We start from the raw sequence: 9,936 nt of genomic DNA, 5'->3' as shown, positions 1-9,936 counted from the left end.
TACTTACATCCGGCAACCTTATCGAACTTTCCTACCTAGTTCTAATGGCTTGTTCAGTATTATTTTGTTGTCATATTAGCTGTAAATAAGGTGATAGATTGGGAGGAAATTATGTGGAGTTTATAAAACAGGATTCATATCAGGAGTATCAAGGAATTTTTCAAATCAATGAGAAAATTTACTCAACAGAAAAATGCACTAAAGCATATGAACAGACAGTTTATAGAAGGAAGCCTGTGTGGGTCAACTGTGAAAAGATGCTCAGCCTCACTAGTAGAGAAAGGCAAAGTCAGTCATCAGAGAGCTGTCAGATCTCAAACTGGTAAAAGATAAAGAGCCAGATAATACCAGTTACAGTGAGACCAGGAAAACCTGGACTCTCGTGCACACAGGTGAGGCCGTGCCGGAGTGTGTCTGGGCGGCCCCAGGGAAATCGTGAGTGCGTGTGGAGCTTAATGAAGATGTTCAGCACGGAACTGCTTGCTGGCTGCATGGTCTTGAGCAGATGACTTAACCTTAAGTTTCTCATCTCTACAATGTACACACCGACAGAACCCAGCTCAGAGTCGTGAGGCTAAACCTCGCTCGTAGGTCTGAGGCCCCAGAGCGGGGCTGCCAAGCGGGAAGCATCGTCAGTGTCAGAGCTGGTGTCACTGTTACTCTGTGTCCTGCCACTATGCTCCTGGAGTCAGATGTGGAGAATGGAATGAGGGGTGATGGGAGGATTTTAAGTAGAACAAGAGAGGAGTCTTCGCTTAGTTAGATCATAGTGAACTGAGAAGTACCTTGGAAACCAAATAAAGAAGTAAGCCAGGTGTATTTATTACAGACAAACTGGCCAGTCGAGAAAAACATGAAGAAAAGCCACCTATAAAAGGTCCCCCATTTACTATCGTTGATCATTAAGGCTTGTATCTCACCCACTTGGGGTGCTTGTTTGAAATGATGGCTTCTGCACACCACCCCAGATTTGCTAAATCACAATCTGAGGACAGTGCTTGGTTTGGTGCACACAAAAATTTGATTTATTTGGGCTGACTTGTCCACAGCCCAGACTCATCCAGAAATAACGGTTGCCAGATTTGCTTTGTTATTGCCTAACTGTCAAAGCTGAGTTTTTCATCCAGTTAGGTTCAGAGATTTAGGATCTATATTAAGCTGTTGAAGCTGCTGTTTTTATTGCTAGAAACTCATATTTTAATGTAAAAATGGGACCCTTTCCCATTGGGTGTGGAAGAAGAACCTGGAGATTGACTATGAGTTTCTTACATCGTAAGCACCAGACAGTGACTACAGTCAGGCTGTGGATGAACCACTTCCAGCCACCAACTGCAGTGTGGCCGTGTTAGGAGCCGAAGCAGCCCGAATCGCTGGACAGGTATGGATGGGGTCGGAATTTCTGTTTTGAAAGAGGTAAATGACTATACTTTTGAGTGCAGTCAAATCTCCCTGGATTTGGGGGATAGACAACCTAAAAAAAAGTCCAGAGTATGGCTGGTACAATTTGAGTTGAGACTTTTGGTTCTGTGATCCAGCTAACAAAGTCCAGTGTCTCATTGTCTCATTCCAAATCATAATTTACTGCTCTTAGGTATCACATTGTATGTGATTCCTTGGTTTTTCTAAATTAAAACTGATGCCCTCCATAAAGGAGACTGACTTCTGGTTTCACGTGTTTCCTCCTTTAAGAAGAGGCTGGTGTTCTGTTTTCATGATGGCTCAGGCAGTCCATTGCTGCCCTTGGGCCTTCAAGCAGGCTGGTGGCAGGCGGCCTTGTGCATTAAAGGGACTTTAATAGGGGCCCTGTCTCCCATCCAGTGGAGACTGGAGGCTCTCTGCTACAGTTCAAGCTTATTTTACCTACTCCCTTTGAACCCACAAGAAAGGAAAAAAGAACAACTAAGACAACATGTCACATGAGGAGAGTGTTTCATAACATAGCAAGCTGAGTAAAGAGGACTTTTCACGTAGCCCTGACCCACAGCAATTTAGAAACATCTGTATATACTCGTTCCCAGAGGGCCTCTGATTTCCAGCCTACTTCAGGTCACAGCAGCAGGATATCTGCAACAGTGTCTGACCCAAACCGTCTCTCTTCCTTCGTCTCGCTTCTTTTTTTCTTTTATTTTTTCCATTACTTGTTCTCCTTTTTTTTTTTTTTTTTTTTTTGGTCTGTGGATATATCTCACTTTTAGACTTCTACTTAGTCATTTACGGTATAATCGTCTCCGTGTTTACTTAGATCAGTGGTTCTCAGCCTTGGCTGCCAGTTGAGATCACCCAGGACATTTAGAAATTCCAGTGCCCAGGCTGCAGGACAGACCAATTATATAAAAACTGGGGAGGGGGAGGATCCAGCTATTAATAAGTTTTTAAAGCTCCCCAGATGAAATAAATGTGCAGCCAGGGTTGAAAGACAATATTTATACCGTTGGTCTCTAAGCATTACAGAGATTTCGGGACAGTGGTTTTCAAACGATCAGGGGCACCAAGTTGCCTCCCCACCCCGGCCCCCGAGTTTCTGATTCAGCATATCTGAGGCGGAGCCTAAAAATGTACGTTTCTAATAAGGTCTCAGTGAAGTTGATGCTCTGGTGTGCAGACCACACCGAGAACCACTGGAAATTAGAACGTGGATTCGAAGGAAGCACTGGCGGATCCATCCTGCGCTGTGAGTACGCAGCTTCATCCCTGCGAATGTGACGGGGTGCCCTTGGGAACATGATTCTATGCGCTGGGAGGTGGGAGGGCAAGAAAGGAGAGGGCATCACCCCAACTCTTAGGAAGAGTGCGGTCTTGCAGAGGAGGCCGAGCACTGGGCTCAGCAGCAACAAAGTTCCCAGCTGCTGTGGAGCAGCGAGGCCCAGGCGAGGAGCCTTCGCCCTCGTTGATCCGGGGTAGCTCAGTGCTGACTTCTGCAAGATGTGAGCAATGACCGTTTCAGTTGCTCACAACCATGCACTTACATTTAGAAGCAACAAGAAACATCGTACTGAGTGCCTTAGGTAGGGCCATTCATCCAGTTCACCATAGTCCCCACCGCTCCCTATAGTCTGGTGACCAGTTCTCTCCACCCATTTTCTGTACCCACCTAGGTGTTATAATGTGGTGCCTGGAACTGAGGCTCCCATTTTATGACCAAGAGGGGAGCTGGCCTGAAAGCAAAGCTGTCTCACGGAGCAGGAGGGAACGATGGAGCGAGCCCAGGTCCTTAGTGACCACCTGGTGCTGCTGACTTAACCCAACCCTAGAAGAGCCTCGCTTCTGGACTTCTGGTGTATAATAATTTTTTTTTTTTTTTTAAGGGAAGAGAAAGTGAAGAGGTGAGAAGGGATAGAAAGAAAAGAAAGAAGAAAGGAAAAGGCAGGTCACGTTTAAGACATGCACTGGTAAGGAATGATGTAGCAAGAAAAAATAACGGAGAAATCTCGAGATTTCTGCTAAAAGTACAACCATGTGGTATTAACCGTCTCAAAAGAAACACCAATTCTTTGTGGAGTTTTTCTTGTTTGTTTGTTTGTTTTCATTGAAAAGGAGAAAATGTATGGCCCACAAGCCGTAAAGATGTAATCCCCCCAAACCAGAGCCTGGGGTGCACTGGCAAGGCCCTGGCGCCCTGGCCGAGCTTTGGCCTTGCCTGTGGCCAGAATGCCCAGGGTAGCATCCGCCCTGGCGCCCGTCAGCAAAGGGAACGGTCTGTTCCTTTACTTGGGTAAACGGCGCACGGGCCCCTGCTGGTTCTCGAGTCAGCGGGGAGGTTCGCAGGCCAGGCCGCTGCCTCCTCGGGGTCAGTTTAAGGTCCACAGCAGGCCCTTTGCCCCGCCTCCCTCGGGGCCCTGTCCTCCCTGGGTTAGCAGAACCAGCTCCTGAAGAGGTGCCGAATTCTCACGAACTGTTACAGCCAGATTGTTTTCCTCGTCGCTTTTGTTTTGATGTGTCTTGAAATAATTAGGCTTTTGCTCTCAAACGTTTCCATTCTCCCTGCCTGGCTCACGCAGGCATCTCTCACACACCACCCCGGGCGAGACGTGCTACTATGGTATCCAGTAAACAGCTGCCAAACAAAGCCAAGAGTCTCGCTCGAGTCAAGTTCCCTTCTGTACTTGTTGTTCTTCCATCTGCCCTGAGCTGTGGAATCGCTGTCCAGAACGTAACCCACTGCACCTCTGCGGAGCTTAAGAAAAGCAGCCCTTTGGACCTATGCCATTGACGTCCTTGCAACATTTTAATTATCCATTTGTTGGTTAGCAAGTCGGTCTAGGAAGAAATCTTTCTTTTATTCTTGGGAAGTATGTACTGGGGGAGTTCAGTAAAGACTAGTATATGCTGACGCCCTGCTCTGCGCCAGGGCCTGTGGAGTGGCGGGCAGTCTCTGTCCAAGGACGCTCACGGTCTCGTGGGAACACGAGAGCTGAGAAGGAGCAAACGAGAAACTGGGAACGGCCAAGGGCCTGTTGAGTGGTCACCATCCAACAGTGAGGTCAGACCAGGGAGGTCGCTGGGAAGAAAAGACACGTTTTCCTGTCTGGGGGCAACTGCCCCCTCCATCACCAAGACCCGCACCCCCAGGCAAAGGTGATGAAGCAGCTGGCCTCCTGCCTACCATCCCTGGTCCTGCCCTGTGTCTCACTATGTCCCTACAGACACTGTTCTAAGTTCCCAATGTATTTCTCCAAAACGTAGGAATTGGATTCACATGATCACTGATGCCTCGGTTATATAATATTACTCATTTTATACAGAATATCTCATTTTTTCATATAACAACCCCAGGAGGGAGGGATAATTCTTCCCAAATTACAACAGGACAAGTCAGAGAGGTTAAGGAATTTGCCTCGTCACTCAGCAAGGGGTGGAGCCAGGACCCAAACCGATTGGTCTGTTCTGCACCCGGGCGGCCCCTGGCTCTCAGCTGTAAGTTGCAATTTTGGTGCCCAGTACTAGCAGCACAACGGCTTCGCAAATAATGTTGTGATTTATTACGTGACTGAAAGAACACCCCAGCAGCTTCCGGGTTTAATGACTCTTGCTAATGACAGTTTCTAGCCGAAGAAATTTACACGCTGTCGACATGCAAATGTAATTTTTTTTCCAATGGCCATGCCAGGCCACAGCCTCCCTGTGGGCCCCGCACTGTGCAGGATCCAGTCCCTGGAGTTCCACAGCCTCGCTGCCAACGCAGAACCTGGAGCGGCTGGCACAGACAGCCCCGGACGGCTGAGACGCCACCTGCACCTGCTGGACCCGGGGGTGCTCCGCACGTGCAGAAGGAGAAGCACTGCCCCGAGGCCTCGAGAGACCGGGGCAGGCGGGAAAGAAGAGGCAGGATTTATGTGTGGAGGGCAGCAAGGGCCAGAGGGCCGAAAGCAAGCGCTGGAAGCATACGGCTGAGGCTGGGAAGAGTTCGCACTGAGAAATGGCAGCACATAAAGTTGGGAAAGTAGGTTAGAGCCGAACCGCTCAGGTCTCTTAAGTGTCCTCTTTGGAGAAATTGTCTTCAGCTCGGCTCCCCTGCCCGCTTTTTAATTGGATTGTTTGTTTGGGGGGCGTTACGTTGCACGAGTTGCTTATATAGTGTCGATATTAACCCCTTACCGGATGCATCATTGGCAAATGTCTTCTCCCATCCAGTAGGTCGTCTTTTCATCGTGCTGGTGGTTTCCATCTCTCTGCAAAACCTTTTTCGTTCGACGTGGTCCCGTCATTTACTTTCTCCTTTGTTTCTCTTGCCGGAGGAGACACATCCAAAAAGAGGACGGCCGAGAGTGGCGGACGGCCGTCGTCGTGCCGTGGGTCCGCATGGTGGGGAGAGCGAGCGTGCTCTGGTCACGTCCTCTTCTGAAAAGGTCACCGATTCCATCACGGGGGCCGCACCCTCGTGACCTCATCTCAACCCCATCTCCTGCAGGCTTCTCCAGCCGCCATCGCCTTAGGAGTTCGGGTTTCGAAGGAGGAATTTGGGAAGGACACAAACGCTTAGTCAACAGCAAATACCCACTGGCTGCCTTCGCCACAGATATTTTCCGTTAAGTGGGGAAATGGCGGAGCGTGTTCGGAACACGTGAACCGTTCTGGTGTGGAGCCTGAACGCACGGTGGGACCGCGAGGCTTGTTTTCTAAGAAGCTTTTTGAGTTTCAGGTCAAAGGTGAAGAAGTGAAGGCACCGCGATACTTGAACATGATCCTGCTGATCGCCCAGGTCTTTTAAGGTCACAGACCTTAATCAGAGACAAGACCAGACCTTTCCATTCCTCATCTGCTCTTCTGGACTCCAAAGCACCGCCTGTCTCCAAAAAGGAAAATTAAAAACACAAAATCTCAAGTGGTTTGATAGTAATTCAGCCCAGCAAATTTTACTTTCCATTAAAAGTCACCAGCTGTCATGTGCTTAGCTTTAAATGGAAATAACTTGCTCCGAAAGAACATTTTTTCAGTCGATGTCACTTGCGAGTTTTATTTTCTTCTGAAGAAAAATGGATTCGCATTACTGCGGCTTTGGGGACAGGAAACCCCTGGACGGACGCCTGACTTGGTGATCTGCCCCTGCCACAAGGAAAGCTGATTGCTCCTCCAGGAGCCCGGAGGACGGGCACCGCGGGCAGGAGGGGGCTTTGGGGGACCGGAGGAGAACGGGTGCCAGTCACGTGGCATCTTCTCGCAGTGAGCTTCTCGCGGTGCTGATTCCCTTAAATAAAAGATTTTTTTAATTAAAAAATGCTTTTAAGTGTTGACGTTTTGGAGAGAGGCGTGATACTTTTACGTGCCTAACGGTTTTAGGGAGGCAGCCCTTCTGAAACACGTGCGCTCAGGGCCTGTCACAGCTGAGGCCGGACCCCGACCAGAGCTCTTCTCTGCGGCCCTCACCACGTGCAAGTTCCTGGAGCCTTGTCTGGCGACTGAAATGATCTCTTCGGGACTCAAGAACAAAACAAATGGGCGGGGCAGGGCGGGGCGCGCAGGCAGGAGGGCGAGGCCTAGGACCCTGGCTTGGCCCACTGGGCAGGGCCTGGTGCGGAGGGCAGAGCAGGCGGCGTGAGAGTTGCTCCGGCCGGGTCCTGACCTGCGGGAAATTAACTGAGGGGACAGGGGAACTAGTGGGACTTGTAAACAAAGGGCGACGCTGACAGCCTCGGCACCGAGCAGGCCCAAACCCGGGGGTGGAGGCGCCCTTCAGCAGGGTCCCCAGCAGGGGCGGGTGGCTTCTCCTGCGTCATCAGCCCCAGCACGTGCACAGGGGTGTCACACACCACCCCCGGGAGAGATCCCTGCGACACTCAAACCCGTGGCTGTTACAAGGTCCCTCCCAGCCGAGACCAGACTTTCCCTGAGCCCCCATCTCCATGCGTACAGTCAGGGCTCAGAGGTGTCCGTGTCCAAGAATTTGTGAATAATGTTCTCGACAGACACCTCAGCTCCCAGCTCCTCTGGATGCGGGGCGGCGGGGCTGCCCCCGGGGGAGACCCCTGGCAGCCCCTGTCTGAGCAGCCGGGGCCAGCTCCAGGAACACTCAATTCTGGCGCCCTTGCCGCCCAGGCCTGGTTACTTCAGCCTCCCTCTCCTCCCCCTGTCTCTTCCAGCAGGAGGCTGCCAAGGCGTTCGTCATGGTTCCAGGCTAGCCTGCTGCTTGATTTATGCTCGACAGGGCAGGAGCGCAGACTCTAAAGGGGCTGAAGGCAAGCGGGGGCCGGGGTCGGAGGTGCTGGGTGGTCCTGTCGCCCCAGGCGTTGCTGAGAGGGCCCCCGGTTTTAGAATCAACTCTCTGACCCTCTTAGGGCCAAGGAACACTCAGCCTCCACAGATTTCAGGAGAACAGAGATCCATTCCCTCTCCCTCCCACCCTCCCGCCCTGCGAGATTCGGCCATAAAAGGAGCGAGGCTTCATTTGCCCTTTCACTGGGCTTCACCTAAAAGGGCTTTCAGAAAAATTTCCAGCGTTCTCCTCTGGGACATTGGATGTGGTCTCTCTGGCCAAAGAGAAAACACGTAACAGATGAGGCTCATGCGGATTAAGAGGCCAAAACCGAAACGCTAATCACCTCAGAATACGCACTGCTCCCTCCAGATCCTGGCCAGGCCCCCTCCGAGCATCTGTGAGGGTGGAGTGTTTGCTGCTGGCATTCGGGAGCACCCCTGAGGGTCTGACTTGCAAGAAGGTAAATAATTGTCCTTTAGTGCATTTAACGTGCATGTTGCAGTGACTTTAAATGGTTGAAATATCGACTGCAGCTCTGGGTTGAACTAATACTTCATGAGGCGCCCATAAAAGCCCAAGATGCTGTCATCCAAGATGAATCAAAGTGCCTCTTTTTATTCCACTGCATATGAAAACATGAGATCACTGTGATATATTTAGAGTGAGATTTGGCAGCCTATCCGTGTTTACAGTTCTTGGACTCGAAGCTCTACCGTGAATCGGAGGCTCTCTTTTCCCTGCTCGCCTCCTTTCCCTGAGAAGGTGAAGGCTTGTTTCAGGAGTTTATAACCCTTTCTTGCCGGTACCCGAAGTTATCCGGGCCCCGTGGCTACCAGCATCCTCGGTACTAATGACCAGCTGTGGAGCCCGTGGCTCCAGGTGTTTATGTATTATGACCACTGAAGGGGGCTCCCCACCACCTAACCGTCACCCCGGGTGAAGCTTTGGTTGGGGTCTAGCAGAGTATCCAAAAATACTACCCTTCCCTCAGCTCTTCACACTGTGTTTGGGTCTGCATCAGTGGAAGTCTCACATGCCTTCTGGCCACGGACTCTTGTTATTATGTAGATCTAGGGTTCTTTCTGGAGCCTTCCGTCTCTTCTCCTACAGTTTTGTCTCCAGGATGCTGTTTCGTGTGCTGGTTCTCCCACTGGCTGTGCCTTTAGAATCATCCTGGAAGCTTTGAAAAACACCAGTGCCTGGTCCCCAGCCCCAGCGGTTCTGATTGTACTGATACTGGATGCCGCTGAGCAGAGAAGTTGTTGAAACAGTATTATTCTCTATTCCTAATTGTGTTTTTTAAAATCCTATATACCAGAACAGAAAAAAGATTTGGAAGAACATTCACCAGTATGTTAACTGGCTGTCTTGGTAGCAGAATTAAGAGAATTTTTATTCAGTTTTATAGTTTAGTGCATGTCTTTTTTTTTTTTTTCAACAGAGCAAATTGCAATGAAACAAATTAATGGTATAACAGGAGCAGGGGAGCTATTTCTAACTTAAAAGGAAAGAGGCTCAGGACACCCAAAACAGCTCATCTTTCCTACCCTGACTTTCCCCCGCATCCCCAGTCCTGAGGATGGCGCTGGGTCATCCCAGCCTCCTACCTTCCCTGACTCCATCCAGTTCCTTACATTTAGCTTCCGAATACCTCTTCGTTTCTCCATCCTCTTCACCAGGCCCCCCCCACCCCATTATCTTGCTTCCGTATTGATGGAGCTGGCTCTCCACTGGGCCCCCCGCTCCGGGGGATCGGGGCACCCCACACCTGCTCAGTGCCGCCCTCTCATCCCCAGGGCTCACTCGCAGTCCTCGCCTGGCCCGCGAGGCCCTCATGACCTGCCCTGCCCCCCTCACCGCCCCTCACCTGCGCCAGGCTCAGCGGTCGAGGGCCCCAGGGGTGCCTTCGGCTCCCTGACTCGGCCTTTGCTTGTGCTGCTGCTGGGCTCAGAAAGCCCTTCCTTTCCCGCCCTAACCATTTTCCGGTGGTAAATTCCTGTCGCTCAGGCTTCTGCTCAGGGAGCCCTCCCTTCGCCAGCTCCTCAGCACCCCGTCCCTGACGCCGCCACACGCCTGTGTCTGCCTGGCGTCATTACCGCCCGACTTCCCGAGCACGGGGACCGCTTCTCTCCGGGCCCCGGCGCCACTCACGTTGCCCCAGCGGCCCCAGGCATTCAGCGAGTGAGTTAAAGGAATGGACAGTATCGAGCCCTCACACCCATCCAGCTCTTTATGATTTTGCA

The 9,936-nt window shown here is 51.1% G+C and overlaps 1 long non-coding RNA gene across 1 annotated transcript; it reads left to right on the top strand.

Annotated features, from left to right (window-relative positions):
• Nucleotides 1–6: 6 nt before the first annotated feature.
• LOC112476443 lies at nucleotides 7–7,791 on the top strand. The gene is made up of 3 exons (XR_003045100.1): nucleotides 7–1,378; nucleotides 2,572–2,671; nucleotides 3,306–7,791. It is a non-coding gene; the product is annotated as an uncharacterized LOC112476443 (long non-coding RNA).
• Nucleotides 7,792–9,936: the final 2,145 nt, after the last annotated feature.

This window comes from Pteropus alecto, unplaced genomic scaffold (assembly GCF_000325575.1).
Source record: "Pteropus alecto unplaced genomic scaffold, ASM32557v1 scaffold101, whole genome shotgun sequence".
NCBI classification, from domain to species: domain Eukaryota; kingdom Metazoa; phylum Chordata; class Mammalia; order Chiroptera; family Pteropodidae; genus Pteropus; species Pteropus alecto.
The sequence above is the reverse complement of the archived record's forward strand: the minus strand, read 5'-3'. Positions and strand labels throughout refer to the sequence as shown.